The 14,111-nt window shown below is 45.1% G+C and overlaps 1 long non-coding RNA gene across 3 annotated transcripts in view; it reads left to right on the top strand.

Moving 5' to 3' along the window:
- The first annotated feature begins 471 nt into the window (after positions 1-471).
- LOC102375532 overlaps positions 472-14,111 on the top strand; it is a 34,620-nt gene continuing 20,980 nt past the window's right edge. Inside the window, exon 1 of one of the 3 annotated variants that reach the window (XR_323626.3) lies at positions 472-557. This is a non-coding gene — a long non-coding RNA (uncharacterized LOC102375532). Of the gene's footprint in view, positions 558-2,836; positions 2,875-7,539; positions 8,063-14,111 lie in introns of those variants that run through there. The other 2 variants (XR_001357881.2, XR_323627.3) reach the window with 2 other exon arrangements.

The following is a 14,111-nucleotide window of genomic DNA, read 5'->3' as shown; positions in this document are numbered from 1 at the left end:
CAGCTGAGTAGGGAGGCATGCTTTAAAACTGCCCAGCTTCTGACCCAGGTCATTGCAGGCATCTACCTATATTTCCACAATCAAAAATGAATGTCAGTTCACTTCCTTATTAGTTCAATCTACACAGCTTAAACTAACCTTTAAAGATTGAATCAGTTCAGCCTTGGGCTTTTTGACTGTCTATACTTAGCCAGGCAGGTCAGGAGACCAAGTTCAGTAAAGAACCAGGATTTAGGCCCTCACCCTGGATAGAACCATCAGCCAAGTTTAGGAGGCAGGAGTCCAGGCTGGGGTCGCTAGGTAGGGGGTCTTGAGCAGGCTGCTATAGCTGTATGGGATCAGGACATGGGTCAAGGTTAAGCCATGAGGCAGGAGCTGGCAATCAGAGGACTGGGCTAGAGTCTGGAGCACAAGGGGCCAATGGGGAGAAATGAGCATGATCCCAGGAAGCCAACAGGCCAGATCCAGGAAACAGGAAACCAAAAACAAACAAGCAGGACCTAGGACACTAGGAACAATCAGGCAGAACCCTGTGACCGGGGAACTAGGAATCAAAGGTAGGAGCAAAGAAACTAAGAACAAGGGGTGAGAAGCCCAAGGTGAAACAGAGAATTATCCTTCCTGTTGTGTAATCTGCTGGGCTCTGAAGAGCTGCAGTTGCCTGCCCATGCAGGCAACTGGGGCCAGCTGGGAGTAGTTAGGCAGCCAGGCCCAAAGAAATTAGGTAAACTCTAAAGGAAAATATACTCATTTGTCCTTCCTGATTCCAGAAAGATGCAAGGGCTCAAATAGACCCAAGAACTTCTTCAGTGGCACTTGCAATGTGCTGCACATTTTTCTTGCAAATCAGTTTACCAGATAATACAGTTTTGGAGGGTGAAATGAAAACTTCAGATTAGGAGCTGAATCTCTGAACACTTTTATGTTCACCCATCACTGGTTAAGGGGGCCATGTTTTTTGTTAGCTTTGCACATGTTAATTCTGAGGAGTCCTATAATGTGGCCGTCTCTTGATTTGATCCTTTTTTCACAGTGTGCTCACATGACTTCACAGTTCAACAGCGAATGGTTTATTTTGCTTTCGCTAACATCTGTGGAATTTAACTGTAAAGTTGTGACTTTGGAGCTCTTGGCCAATTTTTCTCATGTTACAGGCATGAAAGTGTTTTTGGCCTTTGGTCAAGTAGATTGGAAGATTTCCATGTTTATTACAGTTTTGCATGTTATAGTGTCCACTACTTATAGGGAATGGAGAGAGGTGCCAAAGTGCTACATCATTCCTGAGTCTCTTCTCTACATTACGAAGTGCTGCTTTACTTTGGCAAGCAGAGGTGTAAAAAGATCACACCCTCTAGCTGACCTACCTGTGCCAGCCAGCCCCTCCCCTTCTTCCCCTCAGGGTGGATACAGTTCTGGCAGCAGAGCTTCTGCCATTCCAGGAAATTGATGCAATTCTGGCAGCGAGAAAATTTCTTCTGCTAGTAGTGGTACATTGACTTAAGGGGCTTTACCACCATATCACTGCCACCATTGCTATAGCCACACAAGGCCTGTAGTGTAGACTAAACCTTGGAAATACCTCCAATCTCTTTAGCTGTTTAAAAATCATAGAATCATTCTTAAAGGGCATTTTATTTATTTACAAATGATGGGGTAACCTGGAAGAAACAGCCTTTTCCTTCATACTTGCAGAACACACTGTTATATGTACCAACTGCTACTGATGGGCTTGTAGGCATCTAGAATACATGCTGCCCATGTCAGTAGCATGATTATGATGTCTTATACTGTGTATTAACTCTTACTTAAACCCTTTTCACTGTAACTTGAACTGACCGTATTTTTGTTCATGCTAGTTTTAGCTCAAGCAGCATATAGTCCACAGAGCCACTGGATCCAGCCCACAGAACTGGGGAGGGCTTTGGTGGCAAAAGTTTGGTATCAGTCTAGCGGTGGGGGGATGGAGGGGGGCTTTGCCCACACCCAAACTGGACCCACACAGCAAGAAGCTGCACCCATGCCCCAGCTGAGGAGGGGGAAGAAATGGCAACAGGAAAAAAACAAAGCAGAAGCCAGGTTGAAACGCTGCCCTAGCATGGACACAATCCAGGTTCTTTCAGCCCATGGCTCCCAAAGGTTGCTGGCCTCTAGTCTAGCTAATGCATGAAGTCGATACAATAAAACTTTACCACACAACATGACATGTGGCCAGAGCAGGAGAGCGTCTCTGCCTCTGACTAATATTGACCTTTGTAAGTCACCTTGGACCATATCCTGCAAAGGCTTGCCCATGCCCTTTATCTTCATGCATTGTGATTAGTTCCAGCTGATTATTGTGGGGATCCTGGAGTGTATCTTTGTAGAATCTCTGCCTCAATTTACCTACCTGTAAAAATGGAGTCAGTAATAATCTCCAAAGGGTACTTATTATCTTGAGCTAATTAATTATAAAACACATTGAGAGTCTGAAATGTTATGCCCTGGAAATACTAATTAATAAGATCACAATAACATAACAAAGAAAAATACTAATGGAAAAATTCATACCCTTAAAAAAGAATGAATATTAAAAGATTGTTAAGGTTTACAAATTAGGGGGTCATGTATTCCCCAGCCCCTTTACTATGTAATTTTTTTCCTGGGTTTTGAACTAAATACATCTATAGCATTTTCTCTCTCCAGCTTCCAGGTGCAAGACTGTGGTAGGGCACTGGTTGTGCCTGCCACTTTAAGGGTCAGAAAGCAGCAGCTGGCAGGTGCCTGATGAGGGCAGCCATTTTAGATTCAGGGCTGCCCATATAAACAGGGCAGTTCTGATGCTGGAGGCCAGGCAACAACATTGCCTGCCTGGAGGGCTGCTGATATCATCTGGAGGTAAGGGAGGAGCTGTACGGGGTGGTAAGGAGGCTCCTGGTCCTGGGCATGACCTAAAACTGCATCCTGCTGGGAGTGGGTGGCCTGGTGGGGCTCTCAGTGGTACAGGAGCCCCCAGGAAATGTCAGGCCAGTTACCACCCCAGTGAAAGGTGGGTTGGGGCGCCTTAACCCCCTAGCCCCCACAACTGGGTGGGTTACCCCTTTGTTGGAGGGCCCAGAGGTTGGACCCTTGGAGAGAGAAAAAGGGCCATAGACTCAACTCCTGTCTGAGCTTCCCCTGACTGGTCCATGCTGGGGCCAGGACCGGAAGGGTCGAAGGGCTGGGGGTCCACCACGAGGAATGCCCAAGAGCTGAGGGCCTGGGGTTCCGACTGGCCTGGAGGTGGGCCAGGGCTAGAGAGCCGAAAGTTCCGGTGGGGGGATCACATCCGAAGGGGAAGCAGTTCAGGGAGCTAGGTTGCTCAGTATGAAGACGGATGAGACCACCTGATGAGGGGAATCCAGATGGGGTTCAATTAGGAGGATTCTGGGGCCCAGAGTGGGGGCCGGTAATTATGATAACATCTAGATGCCATCTGCGAGGCTTGGGCTGCGGTGTAGGGGAGGAAAGGAGCCACAGATAGCGCCCCCCTGGCATCGGGGCAGAAAATGGGCAGCCTCCTGCTTAATTGATATCTATTAATCAATTAACATCAAGGCATAGCAGGAGAGAAGGCGGACGGTTACCCCAGAAACAGGTGGGCAGGCCACAGCGAGATCAGCCCCAAGAAGGCCCCCGTTACAAAGACACTAAACAAAGCTTCCCCCATTAGATTCTTCCCCTTGGGCTTCCTCAGTTGAGAACGGAGACTGAAATCTAGCTGGTAAAGAGCAGTTTGCCATCTTAGCAGTTTTTAAGTCTTATTCTTGCAATGCATGCAGTACAGGCAGACTGCTGTGCCTACGCAGATCCCCAGTGAAGTCACAGAAGTTCCAGGGCCTCACTTACACAAAGCTCAATTGAGGATCAGGGCCATAACTAGCAAGTTTGTTGTGGTTTTTTTTCCTTAGATGGGTTCAAGGGAAGATGATGTATAACTTGGTAGACTGCACTGTTCTCTCTCCTTGGTAAAGTCATCTGAGCAATCAGCGCAGCTGCACTTGTAACTGTGCAATAGTGTCAGATCTGTAAAGCTCTTTTCATCGGTGACCAATTAAGCAAAACCCAAGATTTTCCTAGTCCATGTTTTGGGTGAGAAGGGAGCCCCTTAAACTCATTAGAGAGAGGCTTTTTTTTAAGCTCGGGTGAACTTTGCTTTGTCTCTTGCCTCTGCCTCCGTTCCCTTGTCTCCTCTATAGTTCATTCCCAATTGTACCTGCCAGGAGTACTGAGTCTGTCCCCGAAGTGTTTATATTGCACCTGAACATGAGAATTTGATAAGAAATTTCTGCAGTGATAAAAAGTGCTCTCAGGTCAAAGCTGCAGTGGTAAAATTAATTGTTCAGAGACCACGCGTCTCAAGCCATCTATAAAAGCAGTATAATTTACTGCCTGGAGTACCACCTGTGTGATGCAGCTGTCTCAACCACTTTCCTGATGCAGAAAAAATGATATTCAGGAGAGGTTTTATTTGGGTTAAAGCCATGCTCTCTGGAGGTTTTGTTTTTCACCTAATTGAAAACATTTACAGTCCTCCTGCCAAAGAAATGTTAGTGAGAGCCAACCTGATGAAGAGGGCCCCTCGCCTCAAAACCATGAATCACTGAAGATCACTTCTCAAATCTAGACCTGAATATAAGAATCTGCTTATCAAATAAAAATAGTAGCAAACAGGATCACTGGGGGGATGACAGCTTCTTGAGCTTTATCCAAAGAATTGTCATTAGGTTCTTGTTCCAAAAAATATTTTCTGCAACAAGAAGAACCTTGACCAATATAAAATTCAAGAGATCCAGAAAAGCATCCTTTTGCATAGATGTGGTATTGATCTTCTCTCAGTCCTTGTGCATAGCCTTGTAGCCTGTTCACGTGAGTGAGGAGTATGAGCCTGTACTCCCATGCAGGCCTAAGCAGAGTTTTGGTGATATTTGAGAATTGCTTTCTCAAAGCTAGTAATTATAATACTTCTATTTTAAGAGGAGGGGTGTTCTCGTGGCTAAAACACTGGCCTGGTGTTCAGAAGAGTTGGATCTAAGTCATGATTCTGTCATAGATATCCTGGCTTACCCAAGGCTTACTTCCTCAGAGCCTTACTTACTCATTTGTAAAAAGGAGATTTCCTCTGTCCCACCTTTTGTCCTGTCTCTACAAGGTAGAGACTTTTTAATTCTGTGAACAGAACCTGGTAGAAAAGTGCCTAACCCAATCTTGGATGGGCATTGGAAAAACTAAAAGATTATTTAAAAAAGCCTAAAAACCAAACAAGAACCAATAATGAAAAACCAAAGAAAAAATCAAAAAGTCGAAGTGAGCAAAGCTTTAGGGTTGCAGTTTGCAGCATTTTCTGGGTAACTGTGCTCTTTTTTTCCCACCACATTTCTAATCCAATTGCCCTTTTTATCTATGGAGAACAAAATAAACCCTTTAAATAAATCCACTAACCAAAAAGCAGCTTTGTTTTCTTCTTGCAAAATTCACAACCAAGATACTAACAATGACAGGGCTCTGAGGTGGGAGAGAGTATGAGGAGGAGCAGGGGGAGGGAAGAGCAGGTAGGATTTCAGACTTCCTTTTGGACAGGGGAAAAAAAAGCAAAATTGCCTAAGGAAAGACCAGATTTACAAAGGTGTTTGGGCAGCTAAAGATGGAGATATGTTGCTGGTCAGGTTTAGAAAAGTCTCAGAAGTCTCAATAGCTAGGTCCCATTGACTGTCAGTTAGACAACTATACCTTTCAAAGAACCGTGCTCCAGAGTACCACAGTGAACCTTGCCAGGCCTGCTCAAAATATACGGTGTCCTGAAATAGCTGTATTACAGCTATTTTAGTCTAGTGCCAGGCTATGCCAACAAACACTGCTGAGAAAGCGAACTTACTGTCACGTGCTGAGCGGCATGTTAAGGGGGGCAATATTACATCTCTTTTAGGATCTAGTGCCTCATGATGGCACACCCTTTAACAGGGTAGGTGTAACCTTAGATGCTTCCTGGCCTTTTAAACAAACACCTTCCTGGATCTTTAGGTGCCTAAATCCTTTAGGTCTGTAAGTGCTGTCTTCTGAAAATGTTACTCTTGCTTTAATAATATTGTTATATAAATTAACAATTACAATTTTTAAAAAATATTCCTACTCTGTAGTGTGGTAACATTTTGGATCATCAGGCTCAGGGATGGTGGGCCATTGTGATATATAATTTTTAATGATAAATTTTAAAAAAATGCTGCAAAGGGAATTCAGCTATTGAATCTGTTTGGCATGAAGCTAGCTGTATTCTTTAAAGCCTTTTGGTTAATTCAACAAGGGAATTGCACATGTGTATTGTTAGACCCCAACTCCATGAGGCACCCAACGACTAGGGAGACGATGGTCCAATTACTCGTGGATCCTGTTGCTCATTAGCCAGAGTAGGAAGCAAACACCAGCACACATTGCTCACCACAGCTTTATTTGGAATGGAGACAGCTTCAGACCAGCTCCCTCACCGACAGAATACGGGGAACTGCCCTGAACAGTAGATTCTTCCTACGTTTATACACTTTGGTTTATACCCATTAACATTTGCTTCACTTTTGTCCCGCCTTCTGTTCCATCCATTTCCTCCCCTATCTCAAGCTTGGCCTCTGTTTACTGTTTGCTTAATTAGCATGGAATTGCCTATGCATTTCATTCATTTACGTGTCTTTTTGCTATGAGCGCATGTCTAAGACCTTGACTCCTGCTCTTTAGTCAGTGGGTGGACTTTGACCAAAACCTGGAACCTTCTGGAGGCTTCTTCACCAATCACCATTCACCTTTTTGCATGTGTTCATCTCAGATACTGTTACCAAGTACGTGTTGTTTTCCACAGTCTGGTCTGTTTTTCTGTCTCAGATTCTACCATCTTCCACCCTTTTTGGGTTCCTGTTTCTTATCTCATTCTTCACTGTAGCTGGTTCACAACACACAGACTCGCACAGATTCACTTACTGCTTTTTCCTCAGAAAATGGTTGACAGTTTAGATGGTTACTTAGAGTAAGCAAATTGCTGGCTTAGCATAAGCATTCATAAGCAAAATCTGGTTGCCTAAGCATCTTGCAATATATTTTTATTATATCATTTCTGCCTTGTGGTTAGCAGCATTGCTAGGCCACAGGTCATGCCTTTTTATTCAGCTGCAAATCCAGTGCTCCCTACTAATCCAAGTTATTGTCACCCTAACACATATGACTAAAAAAGACATGTGCAGCCTCAACTGCTTGATTTTTCCTAATACTTACTGCCTAGTGTAGCTTGTTCTGTTGGCTTTTCTATTCAGAGGTAGACTTGCATACAGATATTACATGGCCATAGAACTGTGATGGATTCCTTGATGTTTGTAGGTCATGAAGCGACAGAACTGAACAGACATGGCATGTGTCTGGTGTAAAACTTTTTCAAACGTTGTAGAAAAATGAAGCAAATAACTGATGGCCTAGAACCATCTCCCTTTTGGGTGTCTGTGAGGGATTTGTTCATCCAGGGCTTTCAATCTTGTGGTAGGAAGTGTTTTATATAAATACTATGGATCATTCTGCTAAGCTTCTCAACTAGTATGAATCGGAATAGCTTCTTTGAGGTACATGGAGCTATGCAGTTCACACTAGTTGAGAATCTGGCCCAGAGTGTCTGTAGGCTACTGTGACTGGCAGCATTTTGATGGTGAAGCAGAACTATTAATAGAGCTGTTTCTCCTTTCTACAATGAATAATTCAGTATTATCAACCCCAAGGAAGAATAATAATAATAATAAATCATGAAGTGAAGCTAGAACTCCTGAGATTAAGCCAGATTTCAAGTTTCTTGTTTTTAATTTTATTTCCTTATATTTTTTGAACACTTAGGGCCATCTTTTCAAGGTTTTTCTCTGCAAGTATAAAGGCTGAAAATGTACTGTTTGTAATGAAAGCTGAGTATGAGTTTTAATGAAAGCTATAGAAACTGAAGGACTCCAGGAACCGGGTATTAGGAAAACCACCAAATACCATGAAACTTGAAATAATATCACAAGGATTGGCAGCACTGATAATGGTAATACATTAGCTCTCTTTTTTTTTTGATTAGTTGATTGTTCACAAACCAGTCATCGTGGTTACAACAGCGTTTTGACCTCACAGCACAAACTGATCCTAATTTTCTTTGAAGGTTGCTTACCAAATAGTTTTACTGAGTGTTTCTCCCCCTCTACAGTTTGTTTAAAAGTCATCCTTTTTTGACTTCTTGGTATTTAATATTTAAATTGTCATTTGTCTTTTCAGCCAAATTTTGTTTCTTTATTCTTCCTGATTGAACAAAGGAAAATTTTTAACAAGAAAATGATCCATGATGAATAATGAGTAACAAAAAAAGTAATTCTCAGAGAAAATGTCACACATTGGTGCTACAGATCAGGAAACATTAAAGTTTTTAAATATTGTTATGAATGTTTTTCCTCCTGGGTGTGAAATCTTATGTTTGGTAGTATACAAACAAGTTGTAGGCTACAGTCTTACTAGTAAAATAAATATGATAATTATTTTCTTCATACTTTAATACTACCTGGAAAAACTCCAGGAACTGGGGGCCAAGGTATATATACAGGTTTCCTTTGACTTATGTGAGTTCAATTTATGCAAATTTGCTCTTATGCAATGGCTGTTTTTATAATTAAAATTTGTTATATGTGAGGTAAATTTGCTGTTATGCAATTGGCAGAGGTGCGCTCCTCCCTCCCCCAAGCAGGTAAGTCTATGAGTTTGTGAGGGGAGGGGAAAGGGCCATGAGTGGAAGGGAGGGGAAAAGGCCATGGGGCTGGGGCCCCACTCACCACAGCCTCTGCTGCAGCTGCTCTGGGAGCAGCTGATGCCAGCAGCTTGCAGCCGCTGGGCTGTGCCATGCCCCAAACCCCCCAGGGCTCAGCTTCCCCTGGGGTACCATGCCCCGAGCCCCCCAGTGCAGCATAGCCCAGTGGCTGCAAGCAGGTGGTGTCTGTTGTTCCCAGAGCTGCAGCAGGGGTGGGCAGCCACCTGCAGTGGTACAAGAGCAGGCTGGGGCCGGCGTTGGCATCAGGCTCTTCCCAGCACTCGGGGTGGTCTGTGGTGATGGGAGGGGGTTGCTGCCACCCCAAAATTCGCCATAGCTCCCCACAACCTGTCCTCCCAGCACTGCTGCCGAGCGCCGGGAAGAGCCTGGTGCGGCTGCTGACCCCAGTCTGCAGAGGCCACCAGTCCCAGCCTGCTGTCATCCTGCTGCAGGCTGCTGCCTGCCCCTGCTGCAGCTCTGGGAGCGGTGCATGCTGCCTGCTTGCAGCTACTAGGCTGCACCGTGCTGTGGGGTTTGGGGCACAGTGCAGCCCAGTGGCTGCAGGCAGCTGGTGTTGACCACTCCCGGGGCTGCTGTAGCAGGAGCTACAGTGACTGGAGAGAAGTGGAGCAGTGGGGTGAGTGGGGCTGCTGCCCACCCTGAGCACTGCTAAGAGCCCAGTGCAGCCTCTATTGCAGGCCCAGGAGCAGCAGACACCACCTGCTTGCAACCACTGGGTTGTGCCGCACCCCTCTCCCCGCCCCTTCCCTAGCCCCAGCCTTGCTCCCTCCCTCCCTCACCATTCTGGGAATGCATCCCTATATGTTTAATTGTAAACTAGGCTTGCTTTTTGCAAATTCAATTTATGCACCATTCCCTGGGAACACATCTACTGCATAAATCAAGGGAAACCTGTATAGACATGTAGAGAAAAAAAATGGATTCAGATGCAAATAACTTGCAATCTGGAAGATGGAGTGTTTCTTTTAATCCCAGTCTAGCTATAATACATCTTTGAAATTTTCCTTTGTGAAATGACACAACAAGAGTGCATACCACGCTTGTGCCCTTTAAAAAGAAAATGTTGAACTTGAGATTTGTGAAGAATGGATATTTATTGTTGCAACTAATTGCCGTGCAGCATGAAAAGCTGCTCTGAAATTGTTACTGTCTGGCTGATGTTTAAAAGGAAAAAAAAGAGTTAGGTTTTAATTGTCCACTGAAATGCAGGCACACCTCCACTCATGCACAAACATTGATCAAAAGGAATGAGGGAGCCTCCATCTAATGATTGCAGCTTAACAGGTTTGAGCACTTGTCTATGGATGATATTAAATAGTGTCTCCATGGCTTGTTTTAAAATGGTTGAGAAGACTGCTGGCATTGTTTATTAAATAAATAAATAACCTGCAGGGCACAGATCTTTTATCTCGAGTTTGCCTTATACAGTTGCCTCTGTCCTTCTGTCATGTGCCCCCCTCTACTTGACACCAGCTTCCTTGAGTTCATCCAACCACACTGTTTCCCTGATGTGTTTAGAGGCTTTTGCTTTACTACTGTGCACAGCCTTTAACTGCTACAGACCAGTGGAGTACACTATGAGCCATATTCTGTTTTACCTTTCTGTATTTTAGCAGTACTTATATAGCCATGCAGCTACAGTTTGTGGCACTTAAACACCATCTGGATTTAACTTCCACTGTGGCAGATCACTCTGTGTATTTCTACTGGTAGCAGCCTCTCTTATCTTTTGCCCAATAGCTTAGTGGCTAGACCATTTTCCTAGGGAACAGGAAAAACAATCCCCCACCACAGCCACTCATAAAGGGTTTGAATCTGTCTTCCACTTCCCAGTAAAGTACTCTAACCACCAGGCCACTGGCCATACATTGCCCAGAGCACTCTCCAGCAATTCTGTTCTGTCTAGGTCAGAGTGGGAAAAATGCTTGATGACAAGGGGGATTAATTGAGTGCTCAATGTGGAAGCACAGGATGAGTTGCCTCTGTGGAATCCAAACATTGTGAAAGTGCCCAAAAATGGCAGTTAGAAGAATATTTAAGTGTCACTTAAGTGCACAAAGATAAAATAGAATTTAGGCCTCTGTGTACTAAGACAAGTAATAGCACAAGCAAAGGCAAATCAGAAATGGGGGGTTCCCAATTCCAAGTAGAGGCAGGGGCAGGAACCACAGCAGCTGCCTGCCATCCACTTCCTGATACTTGAATCCAAGATGAAAATCACTTTTCCACATGTTAAAAGGAGAAAAGGATCTTGGCTTCAATTCAGGTAAATACAGTACTTTCCAGGCCTTTTTGTATTGCTGTGAAATGGCATAGGTGGAGGAAGAAAATATTATTGGGTGTGTGCGGGGGGGGGGGGCAACGGGGGGGGGGGGGGGGCAAAGATATATATAAAACCTTAGTGATATACTGTGTGTGTGTGTGTGTGTATACACATACACACACACACACACACACACACACACACACCCCCATGCCCAGCAGGTAAGCCTATGGAGGGGTGGGGTGGGGGGGAGAGGAAAGTGGCATAGGGGGCCAGATTGAGGCCCGCACAGTGAGGGAGGAAGTGGGGCAGGGGCTGGGGTGGATGGGGCCCCAGGGCACATTGTGGGACAGTCAGAGCCCAGGCAGCTTGTCCAGGGGCATGGAGGGGCTCCTGCTGCTGTGCACACCGCAGTGGACACACAGGGGGCACATGACCCCCAGATGTGTGCACAGATTTGTGCCTTGGGAGCCATGCAATGCTATGTGCCTGTACAGCAGGGTGCAGATCCCCAGCCCACAATGGCAGCCCACCTCCACCCCACAAACAAATCTGGGTGGCACATGTCCCTGTGCCTCCCCTGGGGTGCCCGCAGCAGCAGGAGCCCCTCTGCAGCCCTGGATGAGCTGCCCAGGCTGCAACCATCCCACAACCCACCCCAGGACCCATTTACCCCTGCTCCTGCCTCTACTCTACTCCCTCCCTCATTGTGGGGGCCTTGATCTGCCCCCCACACACACCCTTTCCCCTTTACAGACTTGCCTGCTGTGGTGGGAAGTGCTCCACAGACCGCTGGGCTACAATCCTTACTGTGTGCAGGATGCAGCTGCGTGTCTATGTCTGTGTGCATCCACTGCTGCAGCCGCCCAGAACCCGTGGCCAGGCTGCCCTGGAGCCCTCTGCGCTGCGCCTGCTGCCCTGCGTTTGTAAGAGCTAAGCCCCTGCTGCCCCACGTTTGTGGGAGCTAAGCCCCATTAGCCCCGGCCTTCTGCTGTCTACACAAGCTGCCCACTCACTGAAATTTCCCCCCTTCTTTTTCTAATGGCCTTCAATAACATTATCCTTCAGTGTATGAACAGTGTTCATTTTGTTTGTTTGTTTCTTCATTCATGTATGTATGTATGTATATATTTTTGTGCCAGTGGCAGTTTTATAAAAAGGAGAAATGAAATGTAAAATGAGTTGTTAAAAGTGGACATTTGATCTCTGCTTTGGAAAGACTTCATTAATTTCACTAGTGCTCCAAAAAAAAATATGTCTGAATTAAGATTTTTCCCTTTTTCCCATTTCTTAGAATTAAACTTCAACTTTACCAAATACTTTGATAGAAAAAGAAAGAAAATAAATCTAATATAGCTTTTTTTTTTTTATTACGGTCCTATTTAGTTTTTTAGCTCCCATTTTTTACCGATTTCTCCTTCACAGCTTTGATAATCATTGAAAGATATATTATCAAACTCCCCCAAGTCCCTGTGGTAACACAGCCCTTCAATAAATCTACAGCTTCCCCAAGAGACCACAAACCCAAACCAAGCCACCTCTTGTATGGTAATATATGAGGGTCATATGCAGAGATGTTCCCACCATTCTCTAAATTAAAAACCATTGGACCAAGTACATTATAAGCAACAGATTTACAATGAGTTCCCAATGAAAAAAGGTATCCTGCACATCTGTGAGACATCTGCAACCAATTTTCCCCTACCTAAAGTACAGAGAAGGTAAATACTAGCCTCTCTCATCACAGTGCACCCAGAAATACACAAAACACTCTGGGCTTGACTTCTGGCTTACTGAAGTCAAAAGCAAAACTCCCTTGATCTTGCAAAATCAGGGCTTGTATCTGAAAACAACCATTACATCCACAAGGTACACTATATAACAAATTCTACTGTATTTATACCATTCTTATTTTTCTAGTAGCTCAAATCTGCTTAATTCTACTGGTGCAGTTTATCCATGCAGCATACACAGCACTATTTTAAGTGAATATATAGGAGTTAACTGTAGGCTAATGAGGTAGCACACAGACAGCAGAAAGCAGCTGCTATTTAGTACAATGGTTACATGATGAGCACTAGAGAGAGGAATAATATGATTTATTGAGACTGTATACAATGCAATAGTTAACTTCCATAACAGCATTGTGATATGCAGCATAGGAAGGCCTTCGATACGGTATCCCACCCCATACTGGTGAACAAGTTAAGAGGCTGTGACTTGGATGACTACACAGTCCGGTGGGTGGCGAATTGGCTGGAGGGTCGCACTCAGAGAGTCGTGGTGGATGGGTCGGTTTCGACCTGGAAGGGTGTGGGACGTGGGGTCCCACAGGGTTCGGTCCTCGGACCGATACTCTTTAATGTCTTCATCAGTGACTTGGACAAGGGAGTGAAATGTACTCTGTCCAAGTTTGCAGATGACACAAAGCTATGGGGAGATGTGGACACGCCGGAGGGCAGGGAACAGCTGCAAGCAGATCTGGACAGGTTGGACAAGTGGGCAGAAAACAACAGAATGCAGTTCAACAAGGAGAAATGCAAAGTGCTGCACCTAGGGAGGAAAAATGTCCAGCACACCTACAGCCTAGGGAATGACCTGCTGGGTGGCACGGAAGTGGAAAGGGATCTTGGAGTTCTAGTGGACTCCAAGATGAACATGAGTCGGCAGTGTGATGAAGCCATCAAAAAACCCAATGGCACTTTATCGTGCATCAGCAGATGCATGACGAATAGGTCCAAGGAGGTGATACTTCCCCTCTATTGGGTGCTGGTCAGACCGCAGTTGGAGTACTGTGTGCAATTCTGGGTGCCGCACTTCAAGAGGGATGCGGATAACCTGGAGAGGGTTCAGAGAAGGGCCGCTCATATGGTTAAGGGCCTACAGACCAAGCCTTACGAGGAGAGGCTAGAGAAACTGGATCTATTCAGCCTCCGCAAGAGAAGGTTGAGAGGCGACCTTGTGGCTACCTATAAGTTCATCACGGGGGCACAGAAGGGAATTGGTGAGGTTTTA

The sequence above is a fragment of the Alligator sinensis genome, unplaced genomic scaffold, assembly GCF_000455745.1.
Source record: "Alligator sinensis unplaced genomic scaffold, ASM45574v1 scaffold652_1, whole genome shotgun sequence".
In the NCBI taxonomy this organism is placed as follows: Eukaryota; Metazoa; Chordata; order Crocodylia; family Alligatoridae; genus Alligator; species Alligator sinensis.
This window is presented reverse-complemented; position numbering and strand designations above follow the sequence as displayed.